The sequence below is a fragment of the Mirounga angustirostris genome, unplaced genomic scaffold (assembly GCF_029215605.1).
Source record: "Mirounga angustirostris isolate CCGP_5_RB_7025 unplaced genomic scaffold, mMirAng1.0.hap1 SCAF_8, whole genome shotgun sequence".
Taxonomy (NCBI): Eukaryota; Metazoa; Chordata; class Mammalia; order Carnivora; family Phocidae; genus Mirounga; species Mirounga angustirostris.
The window spans coordinates 38,434,575-38,460,113 of NW_026991716.1; the positions used below are offsets into that span (position 1 = coordinate 38,434,575).

General features: G+C 48.4%; 1 protein-coding gene across 1 annotated transcript in view; it reads right to left on the reverse strand.

The window, feature by feature from the left end:
* Positions 1-25,539, reverse strand: part of TRERF1 (transcriptional regulating factor 1) — a 202,534-nt gene that overhangs the window by 47,943 nt on the left and 129,052 nt on the right. The window contains 1 exon segment of the mRNA XM_045866903.3: positions 19,260-19,374. The gene's annotated coding sequence lies outside the window, so the exon portion shown is untranslated.

Below are 25,539 nucleotides of genomic sequence, written 5' to 3' on the forward strand. Positions count from 1 at the left end.
AAGGCTCCTCCCAACCACAGCAGGCCCCTCCTGGTGGTGGGGAGGCTGACAGATGATGCAGCCAAGAGGTCTGCAGAGAGAAGGCAGGGCAGGGGGATCATCCGAACAAGCCACACGGGAGGCCCCGAACACTGGCTACTCCATAAGAACATGTTTCTCCTAAGAAGGAGTTGCTAGGAGAACTTCGGTATCCACCAGCAACCATAATGAAAACCTTTTCTGTGCTAAGAGACCCGACCAGGTCATAGCTGCTGGCCTCAAGAGGCTTGCAGCTGCGTAAGGGGCCTGGGGACTTCACAGCCCGGAGACCAGCCATCTGTGCCCTGCCCGTCCTTTATATTCTTTCATACAGCCTCACCCCAAAGACCTACTGCACCAGGACTCTGCTAGAGGAGATAAAACCCTGAAAACCTGCATCTTGAAGCTCATGGGTCTGGGGGAATGAGGCTGGCGCGGGGCTTCCTAAAGACTCCAAGGAATTTCACAAGGAGGAGGCAGAGGAGGGCCTCCAAGGGGGCAAGGTCACCCCAGCCAGGGCCCAGGAGGCACAGTGGGCAGACACCTGCTGTTGGGGCTGGGGGTGGGTATCTCTGTGGGGTGTCCAACTGGAGGGGGCTGGGCCTGGGTCCACAGGGAGGATCCACCACTCCTGCTCCCAAGGACCTAGGACTCGGGTTTTGTGAATCAACACGGGACTGCAGCCAAAAAAGGATCCCCATCCCTGAAGCTGTCCAGGGCAGGCCAGGGCAGGGCAGGGCAGGGCTGGGAGAATGGAAGATTCCCCTCCAACTGCTCTGACGATGCCCTAGGGAGTGTGGCGGATGAAGAGGGACTGAAGGGGTGCTGGCTGGTGGGTAGATCTGACGCCTGCACTCTGCCTCCAGCCTCAGAGTGAATTATAAATCTAAGAAAACACAAGTCAAGCTTCTGAGGGCTCCATTCCTGTCTGTCACTCAAGCCCCACATCCAGCACCCTGGGCTGAGCCGCCAAGAGAGCCTCTAGCAGGTCCTTGGTACAGACTGGCTTCTTCTGCAGGGGACGATGAGGAGGGGAGCAGCCGGCACCACCCTGGGAGAGACCAGCCCGTAGATTCTCCTGCCTCAGGACTCTACGTAGGCTGCCTTGGTCAGGGCTTCTGTTCCCAAATGGGGCCACTGGCTTGGCTTTGGTCTGTGGCCTTTAAAGTCTGATGTCTTTGGGGCGCCTGGGTGGCTCAGTTGGTTAAGCGACTGCCTTCGGCTCAGGTCATGATCCTGGAGTCCCGGGATCGAGTCCCGCATCGGGCTCCCTGCTCAGCGAGGAGCCTGCTTCTCCCTCTGACCCTCCCCCTCTCAAGCTCTCTCTCTCTCATTCTCTCTCTCAAATAAATAAATAAAATCTTTAAAAAAAATAAAAAATAAAAAAATAAAGTCTGATGTCTTTATAAAAAACAGATGCCGCTGGACACCAAGGTCACGAAGATGGGGAGAGGGGGCTTGGGGAAAACACAGCCCTTCTTTCTGGAAAACAGCTTATAGCTCACTGGGTAATCAAGTAAGTGATGCTCCCTTGTAGGTAAGGTAATTGCGCCTTAGTGTTCTTGGTGCTGGGGCTGTCGGTTGGTCGGTTGTCTCTTGGCTCTCCTGCCTGCATTTCAGACACGGGGCTCCCAGGGTTAGGATGTCAGTGCCAAGTCTGGGCATTTGGTAACCAGCAGCAGCAACAGGGCCCCATCCTGGGGCAATGCCACAGCTCCTAGGCTCTTCACTTGTATGATCAGGGGGCTAAGACAAGCATCCCCACAGCCCTTTCTGGCTCAGAGTTCTAAGACTTTGGGGGAAATTCTGGGAGTCAGGAAACAAGCCAGAGGAACCTCTGTGTCTGGGGCTGGAGGCCTTCCCAGAGGCACTTCCTGAGTGGCTCCCTCCTCCAGACCCCTATAGACTGGATTCTAGCCTATCATCATGGCTCACGCCCCCACCTTTCCAACGCTGAGGGCAGCTGGAGGCCCACCCTGCTCAGCTCTGGGACCCAGCCTCTGCCTCATGCCTGGCACCGTGCTAACTAGGTGTTTGCTTAGTGAAGCCAGACAGAAGGCCTCATAGCCCACGTCAAACTTCCTGTCACCCTGTAGCCCCCTTGACCAAGGTTTGACTCTGTGGGTTGGCCGCCCTGAGATGTCTCCTTTGTCCTTCGTTGTGTGGAGGAAGGCTGGCCTCCACCAGATGAGAGAGGCTCCTGGTCCCAGGCCTCTCGGAAAGCTGCTGAGCACAGGCGAACAAACAGTTGAACAGGCCACAGGGGTGAACATCCTGCAAGAGGCAAAGCTGATGGAGCTGCAGAGACCAGTTTTGTCAGGAGGGCCTCATGCCAAATCACAGCATGCCAAGGTGAAGAACACCCGTAAGCTTTAATCTACAGATGCTTCTAAGAATTCAAATATTATAAAGTTGGCAGTGAACATTCCCAACAACCCCCTCACCTGAGATTCCCACTGTTGAGTTCTGTATGCAGATGATGGGATGGACACAAAGTTTGGTTTCTGACTACCCAAGAGGCTACTGACAGGCCTCAGGGAATCAAGAGCATATCTTGCCCTTTTCTGGGTTTGCTCCCTCCTCTGGTGATCCTTTACATCCTGGTAAGCCCCCAAACCTGTCCGGACTTGCCCAAGTCTGATATTCTATTGGTCATTGGTCCCCATTGTCTCACTGTCTCAAATTCTTACATATATATCCTTAAAAATTTTATTTATTTGAGAGAGAGAGCGTGCGCACAAGTGAGAGAGCACAAGCGGGTGGGGGGGGGGCGGTGGCAGAAGGAGAGGGAAAAGCAGGCTCCCCGCTGAGTAGGGACTTGATCCCAGGACCCTGGAATCATGACCTGAGCCGAAGGTAGAGGCTTAACCGACTGAGCCACCCAGGCGCCCCTCACTGTCTCAAAGTCTTGCCCAACCAACTTCCCTTTGCTCCTCTGAAACCAGGAGGCTGCAGTGATGCATCCACCAGGGGCCCCTGTGGCTTAAATGAGAGGGCAGAAACGGGGCCCCTAGAGCCTGGGAGCCTTGGGGAGAGTGAGGACCAAACCTCAGAGGAAGGATTTACAGGCCCAGAGACACATCCTTCTGCTTGTTGGAAATACTACTCCATCACGGAGTCACCTCAGGTATTCTATTTTTCAACCAATGCTTGATTTTAAGTTCTAAAGGCACAGAATTGTGTTTTAATCCCTCTGTTTGTACGTCTCTCCCTCCCCTCTCCACTGTGCCATGACCTGTGCTGGGCTCAAAGCAGATCCACTCATCATGGAATGCAGCAAACAAGTTTGTCAAACATCAACGCTGTGTGCCTAGCTAAGGATTAGGAAGTGAAGGAGACAATCCCCTTCCCAGAAAGCTGATGTGGCCCCGTGTTAAGCCTATGTAGGATGCCAGCCTAAGAATGTTCCCAACAGTGCCCAGACGTCCTCCAGCCCTGTGTGGAGATAAGATTGCAGAGGGGCAGGCTGCAGCTGGGAGGAGAGCAGCAAAGACCCCCCACCGCCATGCTGATGAGCTGGACTAACGCTGCTGAGCAGATGGGAAGAAAGAATGATAAAGGTAATGTGGCTAACATGCATGGGATGCCGACCTGGGGCCAGGCACAGTGCCAAGTCCTTCACACGCCCCTCACACGCACCCCCACACCCCGGTGGGAACCCGCACCCATCACACTTCACTGCCTTACCAATCTCCCACAGACACCCTGAGATAGCATTCTCAGAAGAGTCCCCTTACGAACCTCTGTGAGAATCTCTTTAGGATACACACCCAGGCTCTCAGAATTCCCTTTCTAGTAAGTTGGTTACAGAAAAGACAGCAAATGACACATATGAACGACCTACAGTATTATTTTGAATAGCCAAAGATGGAAAACATCCCAAATGCTGACCGGTAAGGGATGGATTAAAGAGAATTATGGAATAACCACATGGTGGAATACTATGCAGCTGTTAAAAAGAACAAGGAAACTCTCTATGGACTGATATGGAAAGCTCTCCAAAGTTAAAATAGAATATACACACAGCTGTAAAGAGTCGATTGTCATTATTAGCAGTCATATGTCCTGTGAAGTCACCAAGAACACTGAATTAGTGAACACTCTTACCACTGCTTCTAAGGGAAATACAAGTTAGGTCCCCATGAGGTTACAACATTTGTATCAACTGAGCGGTACATAACCTCGTTTTACATGTGTTTCTGCTTCAAGGTCCCTTATTCCATATATATTGCTGATTCGTAAACACCAAACTCACAGCCAACAGTCCTGTAACTCTTACTTACATGAAGCTTATCTAACAAGTATTTTCTCCATAGGTCACACGCAACCTGGCACTTAGGAGCACTAGCCAGCCTGTCAGCACCATACCTGGGGGCCACTTTAAAACAGCAAAGTCAACAGGAAGCACAAAAACGTGAAAACTGTGGCACGAAAGAGGCTGGGAAAAGGACATCTGTTTACAGCACGAGAGCCCAACAGCAAGGCATCGCATCACGCTGGGGAGCCTCAGCTGGGGATGTGTGTCGGGCAAATCCAATGTTCCACTGCCCTGACATGTCCGTCAATGACTTCCAAAGTGTCGCCACATATCGATTTGGGGGTTATAAATAAATTTAAGAGAGTAGAAGAATTCGCAAATACGGAATCCATGAATAGTGAGGATCCACTGTAATATTCATAGTTGGTTGTTGTGCATAAAGAAAACCTGGAAGGATCCAAGAAACCAGTAAGAGCTGTCTGTGGGGAGGGGCTGTGTCTGGGCTGCATAGGAATAGTGGGAAGGAGACTTCATTTTAGAGCTTTTTATGTTTCTCTCAATTATTGAACCACGGGAAGCTATTACTTCAAAAATAAACAGACGTCATAAAACACTGAAAAGCCTTCATGTACACTTAAAAGCACTATGTTCACGCCGTAACATTTTATTTTAACTTCAAACACAAATATCTTACGAATCTTTTTGAGGCAGGGTCCAGACCTCTGCGCATAGGTCAGTTGACTAGAGCCGTGCATTTGTTTTTTTCAGCATAAATCACCCCCCCACCACACATCATGGGTCATTTTCTAGTCGGGCATCCGTAAAAAGGAGCTGGAAGGTGAGGGCGCCAGTCTGACAGGCACATCGTCTCTCGCCTCCCAGGGCCGGTCTCCAGCTGTGCTCGTGCACACACCTGGGCAGGGACTTTTCTCGAAGCGGCCTGCTTCCGTCCATTCTTTCCAAAGCATTCAGTTCACTTTTCACAGAAACAGCATTTCTATCTCTTTTCGTGCGCTCAGAGGTCATCGAATTTGCGTTACACTACCGAGCACAACTGGCGTAAGCAGGTGCTCGTGTAGCCCGGGCCACCCCATGACGGTGGGGGCTGTGTGGGCGGTCTGGGGGCCGAGGGAGCGGGGCAGCCGCGGGCCGGCAGGTAGAAGGGGGCTGACGACTGCCTCACCTGTGCGTGAATGCGCCTTGTGAACCGGAATACACCACAAGAATGCAGGATGTCCTTGAAGCTGTCTTCGTGTATGTTACGTGTATGTTACGTGTCAGTTACGTCCATGGGTCAGAGGACTAGGGGCAGAGGGCTGGTCCCCCTGGGGCTCAGAGCAGAGCTGGGGGGGCGGGGCTAGGCCCTTGGCAAACAGCTTCTGAAGGCAGAGACCTTCCTCAAAGGCCTTCAAGGTAGGATTCCTGACAAAGCGGACATTCAGCCATCCCATTTTTAGGAAAAGGTAGAGGAAAGGCAGGTCTGGACAATCTCCGTAAATGCCCTATGAACCCCCAGAGAAGCTATTTGGGATTGAAGTCCTCAGTCTGGGCCTCTCGTCCCCATGCCCCGCACCTGGTTACAGGGGGAAGGGGCCAAAGTCCATGACCTGAACCCAAAAGGCCTTTGCCTCAGCAGATGAAATGGAGGCTGCAGGCACTGACTCCCTCTGCTTCCTGGGCCCAAAGGGACTTTTGTGCCTCCACCCCTGCCTCAATTCCTTCCTCTTCACTCGCCTTAAGTACTGGAGGGGCCTGAATCAGAAACCTGAGACCCCAAAAGTGCAATCCCCCCTCACTTCCAATGGGTTATCAATTCCTGTCAACCTCTCCCCCATGGCATCCCCTGGCCATCTTCTCCCCATTCACCTGCCAAGTCTACAACAGAGTCTCTTCATGGCCGGCCTCACTCCCTCCAGCCCACTTTCCACCCAGTAGCCCTGCCCATGCCACCCCTCTGCCCGAAACTGCCAGTGCTCCCCCTGCCGACAGAAGAAGTGTCCCCACAGCTCAGCCTGGCACAATTTGACCTCATCTACCTTTGCAACGATTTTCCCCAACCATTCCCCTATACATACCCCAATCACCAGACCTAGGGAGCTACCCTGAGTTTCCAGAATGTTTTCTGCCTGAAATCACTTTCTCTCATTCTCCATCTTCTTAGCCTACAAGTTCCTGCTCAGACTTAGCGACTTTCATGAAACCTTCTCGGATTCTCAGACATGCACTGTAACAAAATATCTGCATGCCCACTTTATAGGAGGCACAGTGGATAAAATGGGGCTCGGTGTCAGCCCTCGTGGGGCTTGCAGTCTGGGGAGGCAGTGTCAGACCCAGACAAATATAATTCTATGACCATGATGAATGGCTATAATACCGGGTCATGATCTCAGCAGAAAGGTCTGAGAAGGATCCTCTGAGGAAGTCACAGTGATGCCACCATTGGAAGGATGAGAAGGGTGTGGAAATGGTGTGAAATGTCACGTTCCAGACAGAGTCAAGGACAGAACGGGCAAAGGCCCTGGGGCAGGTGGGAACAAGGTAGACATAAAGAACCAAAAAAAAGGGCCAGAGTGGCTTCAGTGCAGGACCAAGGAGCATGGTGATAAAACTGGAAGGGGGGCAGGGGCCAGACCACTCAAGGTTCTTGAGGGTAAGGATTGTTATCTTTACCCTAAAAAGTACTGGGGAACCATAAAAGTGTTTTGAGTGGTGTGTGTCTGTGTGTGTGTGTGTCTTCTAAGCATGTGTGACTGACCAGATTTCCATCTTGAAAAGGCCACAGTGTAGACCAGAGGTCAACAAAGTTTTTCAAAATAAAGGGCCAAATAGAACACATTCTAGGTGTTGCAGCCAGATGACAAAACCAAGGCTATGATGTAGACACACATGTAATGAGGGAAATACACATTTCTACAAATTTTTCAAGGAAACTCAAAATATAATTAATAACGGAGTACTTTTTTTTTGTTTTGGTAATACAGATCTGCTAAGGAGAAGAGTGGGAATATTTTTTGGAGGGATAACATGTTGCCTAACTGGGGTTCAAAGCTAGTGTTCCCATATCATCCAGTGTTCATATGTACAACCATTTTTAGCTCACAGGCCATAGTTTATGGACCGTGGTGCAGACATGGACTGGAGGAAGGTGAGGGGGAACACGGGGCACTTAGCTTTACAGTGGTCCAGGCCAGGCAGCTCACACGTGGGAGGTGACGGAGGGGCATTTTGGGGTGAACCTGGCAGAACTTAGTGATGGGGTGGGTATGGGGGCACGGGAGGGGCAGGTGTCAAGATGACGCCCCGATGTCGTGTTCGCGCCTGTGAAGATGGGGCACCGTGAGAGTTCAGTTTCATTTGGAGACCTACAACAGGAGCTGCCCCTAAGGCAGCTGGACTGGGGGCTCCCGGGCTGAGAGGTCTGTCAGTTCCCTGACAACAGGTAATATGTGAAGGCAGGGGCATGAGGAAGAACGTCTGCAGGGCAAGCAAGGATGGGCCCAGGACTCTGCGAATCATTACACCACTCAGCACGCTGTGCCCCACTGGGCTGTTGCCTCCACCATCAGGCTAGCACCTCTTCTGAGGAGTGCCTCATCAACTCTGTCTTCAGGCCAGCATATTACGTGGTACCCATTGGGCACTAAGGACATGAGAGAGGGAGGGAGGGAGAGAGGAAGGGGAGACCTTTTGTTTCTACAGGATAACATGGAAAAGACCCCCTCAATTCACAAGGGAATCCTTCTCTGAAGAGCAGACCACGTCCTTCCCAAGAGCTGCTTTTGATAAGGGTCACTGGACCCTCCCCAATCATGTTAAATCGTCCAAGCATGTGAGTGCACACGCACATTTACACACAAATCACCTCCCCACCAACCCTTGCAACATGAGTTGGTGATGGTGTATTAATAACACACCCATCAGCTGTCAGTTCAACATGTCTAAATATTATGTTCCATCACCCAGAACATCATTTTTTTAAATTAAAAAAAAAAAGGCAAAATGGCAATTCTACTCACAGCAAGGGGGGGAGAAAGCAAAAAAAGCCACAGGTTAAAGAAAATCAATTTTTCTCTTTTTCCCATTTTGTTTGTTTGTTGTTGTTGTTTTTAAAGAGTAAGAAGCTCATGGTTCCATCTCTTTAACAGCCCAGGGATGAGGTCAATGCAGAATGACCTGCCCTGATGACCACGGGGTGTGTCTACTGACATCTGTGGAGCTCAGAGCAGACTGGTCCCCTGGTCCACAGCCACAAATCCTCTGGCCCAATGTGGAGTCTCTGACAGGGACAGCAAGGAGTTCACAGGAGGGTGTGTATATCCTCATGGCCAATAGTAACATTCTGGAAAGAGGTGCACAAAGCACAGACATGCACTGTTTCGTTTTGTCCCCACAACAAACGTGCGAACGCAGAAGTGCTTTCCCTATTTAAAAGATGAGGTGGGGGTGCCTGAGTGGCTCAGATGGTTAAGCGTCTGCCTTCGGCTCAGGTCATGATCCTGGGATCCTGGGGTCCTGGGATCGAGCCCCGCATCAGGCTCCCTGCTCAGCGGGAAGCCTGCTTCTCCCTCTCCCACTCCCCCTGCTTGTGTTCCTTCTCTCGCTGTCCCTGTCTGTCAAATAAATAAATAAAATCTTAAAAAAAAAAAGATGAGGGAATTAATATGGAGGGGATCTGCCCAAGGTCACACAATTAGTGACAAAGGGCGGGGCCTCAAACGCTCTGATGCCCAAGGATGAGGCTTCCTGTGGTATTCTGCAGGGTCCCTGGTTCCCCATCACAAATCTGATTAGCATGAAGCTACTTCCCCCGAGTTGGAGCCTTCCAGCTTTCTCTTTGACTCCAGAAGGGTTGAGGAAAGCCAGTTTTACCACAGTACAGACATGCCCTGGGAATCTGGCCATCAGCCCTGAGCAACCCTTCAATCCTCTAGCATATAGCCAGGAACTTGCAAGTATGAAAAAGATGCACTTTACACCAAAAAAACCTTCCTATTTCTAGTCTGAAAGGGCTAAGCTCCAGTGGTTTTTTTGTTTTGTTTTGTTTTGTTTTGTTTTTTAACACATCAGGAACTTCTCCCTGGAGAGAAACACATGGGGGGTGTGGCAGGGCATTTTCCTCACAGAAATGCTCAGACCACTATTCTGGAGTCAGAAGACCAGAATTCAAACCCTAAACTTCCACTGGCAAAGTAAGAACGCAGCAGGCTGATCTTGTCTTTTTTTTTTTGGAGGCTCAGTTTGGACTGAGGAATGACAATACCTACTGTTCCAGTTTTCTTCCGTGAGGATTAAACAAGAGAACGTATGGGACGTGCGTGGCACCCAGTGAGGACTCACGGAGCCTCACCACCCGGGGTGGGGTTCCTGTTGTTTTGTTTTGACTTGGGTACCGTTTAGATCAGGCCTCAATGACTCAGTCGTGATTGAATCGGTTTGGTTATTCGCTTCCTGGGCAACCTTGAGCCCTCCCTTTGTTTCAGTTAGCAGACTGGTGCTCAGGGGCAGGCACTACCAGAAGTGGACACGGTAAGGAAGATAGAAAAACTGTAAAACCATCCGCTGGGAAACCTCAGCAGTCCGGGGCCCTCTGGTGCAGGGACCAACAACCACACCTACTCCACTACCCTCTGAAAGCACCACTGCATCAGGATGCCTTCACTTTTAGCCTTCACAAAGATCCAGAGACACCATGGAAAGCCTCACGCGCATTTGGCATACTCTTCACCGGGCAGAGAAATAACCAGAAGAACGTAAATGCTCATGGGACTTGCTCCTTGTTGAGGAGAGCTTTCCAGGCCAGTCATCCCCTGCAAGAGAGGCCTTCGGCTCTCCAAGGGTCAGTGCGATTCAGGAGGTGCCTGAGAGGGGCTCGGAGTGGGGCCACAGGTCAGGCCAAGTTCTCCCACGCGGTTCTGCTCTCCGGGGTCTAGCCCTCAAGCAGTTCAAGATCCCCAGAGAGGAAAAGAGAAGTAATTATTTAGTGGCCATCTACAGCTTAACAATACCCGTGGTTATCATTCAAGAAGAAAGAGTGTGCCCAGTTACCCAGAAAGAGTCACTTCATTCCCTCCATGATACCAGATAAGGAGACAGTCTACTTTCTTTCCTGTTTCAAGAGGGCCCCAGCACTCAGATTCCTGGAAACTGGCAGTAACTTTGTCTCTATTTGCAGTTTCCTTACTTTCAGCACAGCCTCTCAGCCTGCCTCAACAATGGTCCCTCGAAGGAAGCTGGGACACACCGTGTGATGTGGCTGTCCCAGGGAAGTGGGCCTGGGGTGGCTCTGGGGGCCAACCCCTGCTACCTGGTCTGATGGGAAAATGAAAGCTTGCCCAGCGGAAGCACCAAACCCTCTCAGAGCCCATGCCAAGGCAGGTGTGAGGGAAGGAAAAAGGAGGCCAACCTAAGGCCTACCGTGTGGAGGGCACTCACAACCCATTATTTTTCTGTGAGGCAGACCTGGCAGGAGGCTGCATTCCCATTCTGAACTAAGCTACAGAAGCTCCGAGAGAGGAGGACGTTTCCAAAGGATCACCCATGTCAGTAGGCAGCAAACCCGAGGGACTCGAGGGCAGAGGCCTCCGGTCCCAGGCCAAAGAGCTCCCTAGGAGACCACGAAACCACTGCCACTAAAACGGGACTAGGGCCACCACGTGACTGGAACGTTCTCCAAAAATACTAACAAGAAGGCATCACGAAAGTGCAAAAACCAAATTCCTATTTATTTCTATTCCATCGATAAAAATGTCCCAGCCTTCTCTGAATAGCTCCCATTTTGTCCTCCTTCTCCGCCCCCCCGCCACACTCTGGTTGGTCTTTTGGACCTAGACCAAGTCTTCCCTCTCCTTTTGATTATGTGCACACAGATTATCTCCCTCTTCATGGGACACTCACAGGAAATTTAAACATTCTCAGACGGGGTTCTTTTAAGCCCACTTCCCCTGCCCTCCACCCCCACCCCCCCACCCGGTTGCTGGTGTATTCAGGAAATGCAAACCCAATATAAAGATAACCCGGACCAAACAGAAAAGGAGACTGGCCCTGTGACCTTGTTGGGCAAATGACTTCCCCTCCCTGCACCTCAGACTCAGCTTCCGCAGAACGAGGAGGTTGGGCCCAATGGGCTGCAAGGAGGTCCCTCTGGCTCTGACTTCTCAAGGCTCAGCTGGGTGAGCACCCCCAGCACCCCCCATGGTCCCACGGACACCCAACAATCCTGAGCTAGGATACTGAGGCACTGGGGTTTTCTACTACTCACACCTGATCCCGAAGGATCCTACTGCGGTGGTTCAAGAGTGCTGGGAGTCAGGACACCTGAATCCAGTCTCAGTTCTGCCACCTTTTTGAAAAGGGAAGAGAGTGAATGGGAGAGGGTATCTGAGCAGACTTAAGCTCCAGCTACTGTGTTTTAATTAAAAAAAAAATAGAATAGTGTATAGGATGAGTATAATAAAGATTTTTTAAAAATATTTTATTTCTTTGTCGGGGGGGTGGTAGAGAGAGAGAGAGCACAAGCAGCGGGAGCAGCAGGCAGAGGGAGAGGGAGAAGCAGGCTCCCCAAAGAGCAGGGAGCCCGATGTGGGGCTCGATCCCAGGACCCCGAGATCATGACCTGAGCCAAAGGCGATGCTTAACCAACTGAAACACCCAGGCACCCCTAAAATGAACATTTTAATTAAATTTAATAAAATTATGTTCAGTCATCCTAGCCAAATTCCAAGTGCTCAATAGCCACATTTCCACCATCAAGAAAGTTCTTTTGGGCAATGCTGTTCTAGAAAGTCATATAAGGTTGACATATTAGCTGCTGGCATGTAGTAGTAATTTTTTTTTTTAAGATTTTATTTATTTGAGAGAGAGAGAACACAAGCAGAGAGAGGGGCAGAGGCAGAGGGAGAGGGACAAGCAGACTCCCCACTGAGTGTGAGCAGGGAGCCCGATGCGGGGCTCGATCCCAGGACCCCGGGATCATGACCTGAGCCGAAGGCAGATGCTTAATCGACTGAGCCACCTAGGCGCCCCTATAGTAAAGATTTTAAAAATATTTTTAGAGGGGAGACCACCCAACAGTGAGAAGCAACTGATGCTCAATCTCCAGAGCAGCACTTAAAGACTCAGCTTATAACATCTGTCCATTGGCTTTTAGTGGCTCTGCCAGCGTATGAATCCTTTGCCTGGGGCTCCTCCTGTCACTGTATCCATAATAATCCTGGTTCGACAAACTCCTAAGATAGCCCCAGACATAAGGTGTTAGACTTTCTAGTTTTGGAAAATGGCCTCCACGACTGCACCTAGAATAAACCCCTTGTTTCACTGTGCAGGGCTGACCGATAGAACACAGGCCGGGTTGTCACCCAATGAAGACTATTTAATCTACCAGATGAGCTCCCCCTGGGCCAAGCCAGTTGGACGGTATAAGTAATCAATCTTGGCTCACAGCTCTGAGTAACTAGAACGGAGGAGGGACAGGAAGCATGAGTCATCATCGGGAGAGAGCTGTTAATAGACTTGGAGGTTTGCAGGCAGGGGTGGGGTTGGGCTGGCCCCTCAGCTGGGTGGAGAATATCCAGGACATCATCTTGGGAGTTGTGAAGAACAAAGAAGCCCCACTCTAACCACAGCAACATCAATGCTCAGGCTCCTAGAACCCTCATCCTAGATATTCAAGTAACACTTGCAAAAAGAAGACAAGTGGTTGACTTGATTTATTTAATCTGATACTTACAGACTGAATTTTTATTTATTTTTTTAGAGATTTTATTTATTTATTTGAGAGAGAGAGATAAGGAGGAGAGGGAGAGGGACAAGCAGACTGCACTGAACGCAGAACCCGACTTGGGGCTCAATCCCACGACCCTGAGATCATGACCTGAGCCGAAATCAAGAGCTGGAAGCTCAGCTGACTAAGCCACCCAGGCGCCCCCTTACAGACTGAATTTTTAAAGAAAATTGCCAGTCACTGTTTTATGACAGTCATCTGATGGCCTGGAGTCAACTGAGGCATCTGTTTGCAAGATAGCGAGATAGAAGCCAAATGCTAATCGGCTCAAGACTGCCATGCACTCAAGACCACCATGTTCACTGGCCATGAGTGGTCAACCACACTTGGGAAACCTGATGAAACACAGTCTAACTGTAGGACTTCTCAGGGCGTTTGAGTGGATATGGCTCTCCAAGAAGAGTCACAGAGTCCATCTGTCTCACTGGCTCATGAGAACATCCATCTCTATACCTCAGGTCACACCATAAGGCCAGCCCCAATCTGCGGCTCCAGCCTCCCCTGACCACTGAGTAGGGCACAGTGCTGTCCCTCATGACAACCCATTCTGTACTCCTTACACTTAATCTCACGAAGATGGTTTATCCTTTGTGTCTGTTTTTGGTCATAAAATCTCTTAACATTAATAGACTTTATTTTTTAGAGCAGTTTTAGGGTCACACCAACTCTACGCATTTTTTAATGCCACCTGCCTACTGTATAAAGCTTAGAGTCACTATGAATAGCAGGTGCTGAAAAAAGTTGTTGCCTGATAGATATCAAATCAGGAAGTGATACAAATCTGAGAGTGATATAAAGCCACGTAATAGAGGGGAGTGTGTGAAATAAAGTGTCACATCAGCTGTAAGAACGAAAGTAAAATGGATAGTGAGGACCACCTCTCTCACCCCCGATGGACATGTGTCCGGCAGGGTGGTTGTGTCATCCTTAACCTGGGGGGCTGTCCACAAGGGAAAAGTACCCAGTGAGTGGTGTCATCAGAGGGCATGGCTTGGAGGGAGGGCTGAGATTCTGGAGTACCTCATTTCCAGAGCCCACAGTTTATATCCTCTGCAAACACTGGCTGGACAGGTGTGCTCTGTTTTCCCTCAAACTGTCTTTAAAAACACCCCCAGTTTGAAGTACATAAGAGTGAAGCTGGAAATCCCACACTGCCCCTAGATTTCTGCCTCCATTTTCATTGCGGTTCATAAACCAGCTCTTGTCCACTTAAAAGCATCACTGAACAAAAGCTCGGGGCTTGAAGGGTGTGTCTTAGTCATAACGATATTGACTATCATAGACTGAGGGCTGTGAGACTCCAAGCTCCTGTCATGAGCTCTATGTGCACTTTTTAAAAAATTTATTTATTATTTGAGAGAGAGAGAGAGAAACAGGGTGAGTGTGGAGCCTGACATGGGGTTTAATCTCCCCACCCCGAGATGATGACCTGAACCGAAATCAAGAGCTAGATGCTCAACCCACTGAGCCACCTGGGTGCCCCATACATGCACTGTCTTATTTAGTCCTTAAGTAGCTCTGTCTATTGTCTCCATGTTACAGATGAAGAAACTGAAGCTCAGAGACACCGAGCTAGTAAGTAGCAGAGCAAGCTTCAAACTCAGTTCCTTCTCCCTGCCCCCAAAGCTCAAAAAGCCTAATGACGGTGCTCTGTGGCCTCCCCTCCGATGAACGGCACACACCAGGAGACAGAAAAACCAACAGCAGAAAGGATGGGGGTGGGGGCAAGGGAAGGGAGGAGAGTGGGAAAGAGAGAGTGGCATGCAGAGGAGAGGAAGTTGGGATCTGAAGGAGGTGCACATGGGGTCTGGCATTGGGTCCAGCAGGCCTTTGAGGAGTGGGAACGAAGCAGGAAAGTTGCTGGTGACTGCTGGAGAAATAGGCCACAAAATATGCAGAAGCCATTTCCTCTCTCAAGGAAGATAAACAATAGATTCATAAACAAATTTTACAAAGCTGCCCAGCTATTTAAAGCATTCTGGTAGGGACTCATATCCTTTGTGAGCATAAAGTTCATCCACCAAAAATGGTCAAGAGTTACCTTGGGGAGAGGGAAAGTGGGAAAAGCGGACAGGAAGGAACGAACTCTTCACAGTGCATCACCTGCTAGCCCTGTGACTGCAGCCGGTTACAAGCTGTCACCGAGCTGTGGTTCACTCTTCTGTGATAAGGACTAGTAATTCCTGCCGTATGGAGCTATGGCGGAGAAGAAAGAAGATATACTTTCGGGCAGTATGGCAGACCAGATACCCTACTTGACCTTCCCAATCGAAATAACTAACATGCTGGATAAAATTTAAAATATGAAAATTGGATACACATCACTGAGCTCGGACCAATGCAAGGATTCTTCAAAGACCAAACACAGCCCCAAAGCAGGAATCCTGGGAGGTGAGCTAGCAGCAAAGCTGACTTCTGCCCTGAGGGTTCCTGTCAAACCCTAGAGATTCTATGTCTGCCATGAGAGCTGCACAGTGTTCAAGAGACAGGAGGAAAAAACCCTCATTCCATAAAGTTGGGGCTCCACGCTCAGTCAATGAGAAATAAATGAACAACACAGAAGGAAACTGCAAAGAAACCTGACCTTGGGCTGGTGGAATGGGAGACAAATCTCTCCTGAAAATTTGTGGGTTTTTTTCTTTTTTAGAGAGGGAAAGAGAAGGCAGGGAGGGGCAGAGGGAGAGGGAGATAATCTCCAGCAGACTCTGTGCTGAGCATGGAGCCCGACATAGGGCTTTATCTCAGGACCCTGAGATCATGACCTGAGTCAAAATCAAGAGTCGGACGCTTACCTGAGTCACCCAGGCACCCCTCTCCTGAAAATATGTAACCACAAGCTAGACCTCACACGGGTTTGGAGTTTGAATTCATGTTTCTTATGTAACCAGAGAACTCTCGGGTAGAAAATTAACTTAAAGTGATTTTTGGTTGCTACTGACCCCAAACAATTAGCAGAAATTAATACAAATTCTCTCTGGAAAAGTCAATGTCAATGAATACCTCAAATAATTCTCAAAGGGGCGCCTGGGTGGCTCAGTCGGTTAAGCGACTGCCTTCGGCTCAGGTCATGATCCTGGAGTCCCGGGATCGAGTCCCACATCGGGCTCCCTGCTCGGCAGGGAGTCTGCTTCTCCCTCTGACCCTCCTCCCTCTCATGCTCTCTGTCTCTCATTCTCTCTGTCTCAAATAAATAAATAAAATCTTTAAAAAAAATAATAATAATTCTCAAAGTTTCAAGGAAAATAAGCAGCTTGCTGGAAACAAGGCACCATGAGTACTGGCCAGCAGACATAACCGACAGCAGAACTAGGCCTCCAAGGATTTCAGAGTCTGGAATTCCCAGACATGAGAGTTTACAATTTCTAAATAGCTACTTCCATAGATTAAAGAAATTAAAAAAGAAGTTTGCAAAAAGGAGCAGAAATAAGAGACTAGGAAAAAATCACCAAGCAGAAAAATAATGAGCCAGAAATCCTAGAAATGATAAATAAAACAACCAAAAGGAAAATGGATGGAATCAGTGGGTGGATTAAAGAGCATTTGAGGGCGCCTGGGTGGCTCAGATGGTTAAGCGTCTGCCTTCGGCTCAGGTCATGATCCCAGGGTCCTGGGATCGAGTCCCGCATCAGGCTCCCTGCTCCTTGGGAGCTTGCTTCTCCCTCTGCCTCTCTCTCTCTCTCTCTGTCTCTCATGAATAAATAAATAAAATCTTTAAAAAAAAAAAAAAAAAGAGCATTTGAGACCCAGAATACATGAGCTGAATGGAAGGCAGATTTGAAGAAATTATTCAGAGGGCAGCCCAGAGAGACAAAGAGATGAAAAATATGAAAGAGAGGTTGAGAGCTACAGAGAACAGAAAGTGAGAAGGTCTAACATAAGTCTAACAGGAGTTCCAGAAGAAGATACTAAAGAGAATGGAAAAGAAGCAATATTCAGAGAAATGAAGGATGGGAAATTTCCAGGACTGTTGAAAGACACCCATTTTTAGCTCTAGGAATCCCAATAAAACCCAAGCAGAATGAAGACAGAAAAACTTACACCTAGTTACATGGTAATGGAAGCTGCAGAACACCAAAGAAAACAGTGTGTTGTTGTTTTTAAGATTTTATTTATTTATTTATTTATTTATTTATTTGAGAAATAGAGAGAGCACAAGCAGGGGGAGCAGCAGAGGGAGAGGGAGAAGCAGACTCCCCGCTGAGCAGCAGGGAGCCCGATGCGGGGCTTGATCCCATGACCCTGGGATCATGACCCGAGCTGAAGGCAGACACTTAACGAATTGAGCCACCCAGATGCCCCCAAAACAATGTTTTTAACACGGTCAGAGAGAAATGCCAGGTCACTTATAGAGGAACAGCAATTGGACTGACAGCTGACTTCTCAACAGCAATTTCAAAGCCAGAAGCAATAAAATAATGGCTTCAGTGACCTAAGAGAATAAATTCAGTAAAGCCACCTTTCAAGACGGAGAGCAAAATAAAGACATTCTCAAGCCAACAAAAGCCAAAAACCAAACCAAACCAAACCAGACCAGGAAAAACACTTGAGAGTTCAACACCACCAGACTCTCACTAAAGGCTAATAATGCTAAAGGATTTATTTCAAGCAGAGGGAAAATGATCTGAGATTCATGAAAGAATGGTAAGAAAAGATAATGATAAGTATGTGGGTACATCTGTACCAACACTGACTGTATAAAACAGTGATGTCTGACTGGTAGGGAAAAACACAGGATAGAATGAAAGCATGGGATGCTAATTGTACGTAGATCGGGAGAGGCAGTGGCGAGAACTGAACCAGTCTATGGCTCTTGCATTGCTGGGGAGGAAAGTAAAGACCCTGATTAGTTTTAGACTTTGGTAAGTATGCCAGCTACAACAGCTAGACTAACCACTGCAAGAACAGATAGAGAGCGTAGAACTTCCAAAGAAGAAGATGGAAAACGGAACGAGGGGGGCAAACAGCTCAGTCCAAAAGAAAGAGCAGAAAAAGCTGCAAGTATATAAAGGTGGTAGAAATGTATCTCAACCCATCAATAATATACACTGATTCTAAGCATCTAGACACCAAATAGCATTGCCTTAAAATATAGAAAACAAGCATTTCAGCACTACTAGGAGAAACTGACAAATCCAGTGGGAGATTTTTAACACATTTCTCTCAATAACTGACAGATTAATCAGACAAAAACAGAAAAGGACAAACTATAGATGATTTGAACCATACAATGAACAAATTTATTTTGACCATACTATATAGAAAACTATATCCAACAATTAGAGAATACACATTTTTTTCGAGCGCTCATGGAACGTTTGAGAAAAAAGTTGAAGAGAGATAAAATATGAAAAGGGAGCACGCCGAAGGGGTTATGCTTCTTTCAAACTATCTCCGAGGATCCAAACCTGTTTTGTCTTGATGCACCTTGAGTCTAGCGCAGTGACTGTCATAAAGGAGGCTCTTAACATGTCCTGACCCAAGAATGGTCAGCAGAGAGAATTCTCTGTGGAGGCGGGAAGAGGCTCAGTGAGTGCGGGAGCCCGTTCCAACACGGAGACGGACAAGAGGCCAAGGTGAGTGGGGCCAGGCTCCAGGGAGAATGGATACAAACAAGAAAAGCAGAGTCATGAACACCATCTTCCCATCTGAAGGAGGCTCATGTGGAAGAGATCTGGAAAGCCCAGTCTTTGTGGTTCCAAAGGGCATAGCAGGGAGAGGCAGACAGGAATCACAGGGAACAAGAGTTGTACCCAAATTAGGAAGAAATTTCCAATAATTCACTGTTCAACTTTGGTTAGGAATGGCCTGGCTGATCCTTTAAGACCCCTTACAACCCTGTCCCAGCTTACAGACTAACTGACCTTCTAATGCTCATTCTTTCCAGAGATTCCTTCACCCCAAATTCCCTGGGTATGTAATCCCCAAAAGATTTGCGGAAGGTCCCAGATTCAGGAGGTGGTGGAGGAATAATGAGAGCTTTAGTCCCCTGATCTTCAATTTGGCACCCTTTCTTCTCCATCACTGGCCTCTCTACTAAGTGCAGTGAGCAGGCTTTGCCCTGCTAGGCTGCCATGCACTCTCTAAGCCCACCCATGTGCCAGTAAACCCCATTCTTCCAGCACGTGGTACGAGATCACAGAAGCACAGAGTATTAGTTACAATAAAAATGCCTGAGCCTTCCAGGAGAAAGGCAAGCAAGCTTACCTTGACCTCCGCAGCAGATGGTTGAGTTGGGGGCCTGGCTCTGGGGGCTTCTCCTGCAGCTGGCCAGTCATGCTGCTCTCATGCTTCTGGGCAGGTGGGAAGGGGAGGCCCGGTTCTGCAGAGGAAAGAGAAGGAAAGGGTTTGTTCCTAGCTCTCCATTACCATCCTGCAGAGGATACCATCCAGAAGCCCAGGGAGTTCCTGAGGCTGGCCTCACCCACTCTCATGTCCTCGGGGAACAGGCAGGCATGGATGGGACAAACATTTCCCCACCCTACGATGTGCCATGCGGGGATCTGAAGAATGAGGCTAAAAAGATGAATTAGATGCACTCCCTGCTCTCAAGAATCGGTCGAGAGAAAGAGAGAGAGAGAGACGTGCACATGTTTCATTACAATATAATTTGGTAAGTGCTGTGATTTCCCCAAATTCATTCAACAGCCTACCTGTCCCACAGGGGAGCAGAGGCAGCTCACAAGTGCTACCCACAGGCCTTCCCAAAGAACTTGGCAGGAAGGATGAGTTGTCTTTGTGTTTTAATTTCCAATCCATTGCAGAGAACTCTTTTTATAAAAGGTAATGAAAATGAACTGGTGGACAAATGAAATGAAAAAGATGTTCATACAAAGCAGCACCTCTTCAGTTATCCGACTCAACAGATTACTCTGTCCAACTGGGATGGAAGTTTCTAAGCGCTTCCTCACCATTTCTGTACTCGTCTCGTGGACGGCTAAGCAATTTGCAGCCCGCGCCATTCCACAAACCACAGTTGAATAGCCTCAGTAGAGGTTTATACAGAGTTAGGCTTTCCCAAGATGTCTGGCTGATCTCTTGAGAGGGTGGCTAGCAATGCAGCTGATGCCAAATTCACCCTCTGGACTACAGATCAGAGAGTCTCTCTCCGGGAAGGAGGGCCACTGCAGGAACTTCAGGGAAAGTGTCGGGACAGAGCCAGTGGAACTCGCTGGGTTCAGGTTACGGAGCATGGGGCTCATGGAACCTAGTCAAAACGTCCCAGCCCTAACTAGGGCAACCCCAGCCAAAGCTACTGCCCTGAACAGGAAGAACAAAGTGTTATCTATTAAAACGGACTGGGACATTTCAGAAAATAAATCAGTTCCGAGATGTCAAGAGGGCTGCTGGTGTTCATTCCTACTATTTAATGCCATAAAAATGATTTTTTTTTTTAAATGAGAAATCCTTTGCCTGTGACAGCCAGCTCCCAAAAAAGCCTTTAAATGCCTATTGCCTTAATACTTGAGGGAGAGATTACAAGTCATTTTCACCCATTTGAATGTTTAAGAGAAAGTGTTCATTCCTCTAAACTCTCAGCTTTTAAGTAGTTCTTATTTTAAACTTTAGAAGATAACTCCACAGAAGAAAAACTTCCCCTTTCAAAGTCTTTTTTTTTAACGCGATCACTCATATAGTCTCACTCCCTGCTTCAAATGCTAAATCATCTGCAATTTGGAAGTTTGTTGCTCATGAAATTCTAGCGAGAAGCACATCATAAACAGCCCTATAGCAACAGAATGCTTTTGAAGCGATGTCTGTGTTGTTACAAAGATTGTGTATCATTATCTCTGTATGTTGGGGAAGAGAAGGTTATGGGAATAACTGTTTACAAATAAGTCAATATAGTAACTGGCAACCAGCACAGAAGACATTAGCAAGAAACTAAGCCGTGGTGTGGGGTGGGAAGCAGGGACGTGCTTCCCTCAGTTGCCACGACTAACGCGCTGTCCTGACTCTCAGCAAGCTCCCTGGCCACAGCCTGAGTCCCTGGAGCTGGCTGTCTCACGGGCAAGAGCTATACTGAGGCAACCAGAGAGCCAAATGTTATTGGTCATCTATTGTATGTCAGGTGCTGCGCTGGCCTCCAGGGTTCTCAAGATGGGTTCTCCCTCAAGGAGGCCCAAGACAGACATGGAAGCAGGTAATTAAAACCTCCCTACCCTGTTAAAAAAAAGACCATACTGGCTGGAGTTAAGGGAGAGGAAGTGAGGTTTAATTGGCTCAATCCATCTCTCCAAACATCCATTCATCCATCCAATGGTGACTGAGTGATGGTATGTACCACGCAAGTGCAAGGCACTAGGCAGAGGACAGGTGAGACCAAAGTGGTCCCTGCCTTCATGGAGCTTATAGTCTAGTGGGAGAACAAACATTAACAAACTAGAAGTAACTGTAATAGTGATGTGCTCTAAAGAAGTATGGCTACTGCTATAAGAACATGTGACGGGGGTAGACCTAGCATGGAAAAGGGTCAGTGGTGCTTTCCAAAGGAACTGGTCCTTAATCAGAGCCCTAAGAATACATTAGTGAAGCAAAACAGGGAGGGCAGGAGAGAAACAGGAGAGAAAAGGTGTTTCCAGCACAATGAACGGCCTGTGCAAAGGTCCTGTGATGAGAAGGAGCACGGCATGTTCTAGCTATGAAAGGAAGCTTGTAATAAGGACCAAACTGGTTCTTGGCCTCACACCATGCTTCAGTCACTGTGGTGTTCAAGGCAAGCATGAAAGATTTGTAGGTTTTTTAGAAGTACCCAAGAAGTTACCTACGGCAAGCCAGGAATATAAGGTGCATATGTACACACATAAGGTGCAATTCTCTCTCATCCTAAGCTGGCACAAGGCATCCACAATAGGGGACACCTTGCTCTCCCTCCAATTTTAGACCAAGTTTTTGGCACTCTTGCCTATTTTCTTTTCAGTAGTGCTGAGTTGGTTAAATTCAGTTTGGCCAGTAGTAAAAATCAGTTGATCAGCGCTGATAAGACAGACAGTGTGTGGGTTTTGGAATGTGGACAAGCATTCCATTATTAAGATTATTGCTGGAGAAGCATCATGGGGGGGCGGTATTTTAAGAAAATTCATACAATTTCATGCATGGAACATGAGCTTTGGGGCCCAGCAGACTTGGGTTCAAATCTGACTCCATCCCTCACTGGCCATTCGGCCCTTGGTCTTCTGTTAAAACAGGGTTAGCAGCGCCTCCTTGCAGGGGTCTCAAAGAGATCAGCAAGTAGCACACTGCCTGGTTCCCAAAAGACCCTGAATAAGGGGCATCATTACCGTCACTGCACCCCAGCGAGCAGGGGACAGGGACAGCCACACCCCTCCCTCAACGTGAAAATCAAAAGGAGCCCACAGAATGATCTCCCAGCCACTACTGGGGCTGTAGGGTAGATTTGCAATGGCTCAGGGGTTACCCATCAGTGGCCAGGTATCCTGATGACTCATCGTTTCTTGGTGTGTACCCTCAATGGTCCCCAGCCACCTTGCTGAGAGTCCCCAGCTGGAAGTCGCACTCCACAGCTAACCCTCACTGAACCACACCTCATCTGCCCCAGGCTCAACTGCATTGGAGGTATCCAGATGTCCTTCTGGAGATTTACGGGAAGCCCCACTCAGGAGCCCTGGGCTCCCACCATGAACAACGGGGGATCCTTTGGACAAACAGCTGAGTCCCAGAGGGTAGAGGAGACGGGCCAGCTACCACATCCTACCACAGACTAGGCATGGTGCTGGGACTTCCCAGCGATTGCCTCTAATATTTACAACAATCCTGCAGAGTCACTGTGGGTATCACAATTTAACAAGTAGGAAACAGACCTGCTGACTTGCCCAAGACCACAGAACTGAGCGGTGGAGCCAGACCCTGAAGCCTGGAAGCCCTTCCTCTTTACTCCATCACCACACCACCTTACGGGGACAGAAATCTTATTATCTCTTTCCCAGACGACCCAGGAGGACACAGCCCTGGAAAGTTGTGTGCCTTTCCAAGGATCTGCAGCCAGCAAGCCACCAGGCAAGGCCAGACTCTTCCCACTGCCCCACACTGCTGTTTGGGCCCCAGTTTCCCTTCTGCACACTCGTGGTGACAAATGCCGCCTTATATACCACACTATTGTCAGAGTTGGGGGGGCAACAAAGATTTAAAGAGCTGGGGAAAGGGGAAAAAATTAATATACAGAAACAAACACTTTAAATGGGTACCGAGAGGCTCAAACCAAAGAGGGAAGGTTCTCCTCAGCCACAAAGCGGCTGTAATGAAAAGAAGAGCTCAGGGGCGCCTGGGTGGCTCAGTGGGTTAAGCGTCTGCCTTCGGCTCAGGTCATGATCTCAGAGTCCTGGGATCGAGCCCCACGTCGGGCTCCCTGCTCAGCGGGGAGTCTGTTTCTCCCTTTGCCTCTGCCCACCACCCCTCCTCTTGTGCTCTCTCTCCTCAAATAAATAAATAAAATCTAAAAAAAAGAAAGAAAGAAAGATAGTAAAGAAGAGCTCACATCCTGCCCTGATGGGTTGGGGGAAGGTTTAGCTGGGGACACAGGATATACAAGAGGGAGCCTCTGGAATGGGAAGCAGGACGAAATGAAGTGTGAAGAATTCCCTCTGTGCCACCCACAATAAATTAGGAATTGGCACCAATTTTAAAAAGAAGGGAAAGGAGGAGGGGGAGAAGAAGAAAAACGAGGAGAAGGAGGAGGAGGAGGATTCAATCTGTAGCTTTAATTTAAGAACAGCTAAGAAACAGTCTGAAGAGTGATCGATACAACGAGAAATCTCGGACTCCAGGTGCTTGGGGGCCAACCATTCCGTCTAACGAACACCATGCAGAGAGAACTGTGGCACGGAAGAAGATCTAATTTTCAAGTGAGACACATTCCCCCCAACAGTCAGGGGAGGCCCGGAAGCTTTTTAGATGTGGGGGAAAAGTCTCATTCTCTCTCTAAACATCTCTTCTCTTCCTTTGATGCCCCACTCCCACGGAGCTTGAGGAAAAAAACAGCTGTCCTGCATGGCAGGAGTGGGTCCTGCCCAGACCGCTATGAGACAGAGGTGGACCATTTAATCCAGCTTTCATGCACCTGGTTATTCCAGAACACAGAAGCTGGGCCATTCACATCAATAGCAGAAGAGCTCAAATACTGAGAACGTATCATCAGACGGACACACTGTAGACTGATGAATAGCAGGCCACTAGCCACTCTGCAACCTCCTCAGGCCTCCTACCCCCTTGCTCATGGCCCCAGCCAGCTTGTCTTTAGGGCTTCACATACCCCAAGCTCTTTCCTACCCCCGGGTCTTTGCACATACTGGTCCCTCTGACTAGGATGCTCTTCTCTTAGCTCCTCCCTCATTAGCATCTAGTCAAGCTTTCAGGTTATAGCTTCAGTGAGACTTCTCGGACTCCCCAGAAATATAAGTGTGCAGCAGTCCTTACCACAGTTGCAATCAGTTAATTATGTGATTAGCAAACTGGTCTCCCCAGTCGGACTGTAAGCCCTACTATGGCATGGGCAATGTCTGTTGTTTTTTTTTTTTTTTTTTTTTTTTACCATAGTGTCCCATGGGCTAGCATAGCAGTTCTCAATCCTGATTGCACATCAAAATCATCTGGGGAGTTTAGAAAACCACGGATGCCTGGGTTCTACCACAAACCTATTAAACAATAGTGTTTAAAGCTTGCCCAAGTGGTTGTAATATGTGGCCAAGGCTGAGAACCGCTGACTTAAGGAGGTCGTGGGTGCTGGGTTGATGTCCTAGTGCAATCTTGCAGTGGCCCGGGGAGTTACAGTAGGACCTTGCTCCCTTTGCTTGTGTATACAATGTACATTTAAATGTTGTTTTTCACTCCAGAGATTAAATTTGAGAAAATTCCGGAACAGGGAAACAAAATCCTCATTGTTATAGAGGAATACTATTCCTTTCACTAAGTTCTCCCCATACAGTCCCCTCCCCAACACACCTCTGTCCTTTCACCCTGTTTTATCACCTTTATCCTCAGAGCCACGGCATTGACCTGATATGTTCCTGAAATACACTTAAATATCGGGGATGAAATCTGCTATTTTTTTTTTTAATTAAAACAGGGGCTCAGTTGTTAAGCATCTGCCTTCAGCTCAGGTCATGATCCCAGCATCCTGGGATCGAGCCCCGCATCAGGCTCTCTGCTCGGCGGGAAGCCTGCTTCTCCCTCTCCCACTCCCCCTGTTCCCTCTTTCGCTGTGTTTCTCTCTGTCAAATAAATAAAATCTTTAAAAAAAAAACAAAAAACAAAAAAAACCAGGCCCAACTATACAATGCAATAGGATGCAAAATTTCACACTCAGTTTTATTAAAACAGGAGAGTTCAAAGCAGTCTGTACTGGGACAGGCTTGCTGCATCAGCTTCTCTGTCCCCAGGCGATCTGTGTGCCTACTAGAGTGTGAGCAGCCCGGTCTCTCCAGCTGCGCGGTCCAACATAGTAACTGCTAGCCACAAGCGGCTATTTCAA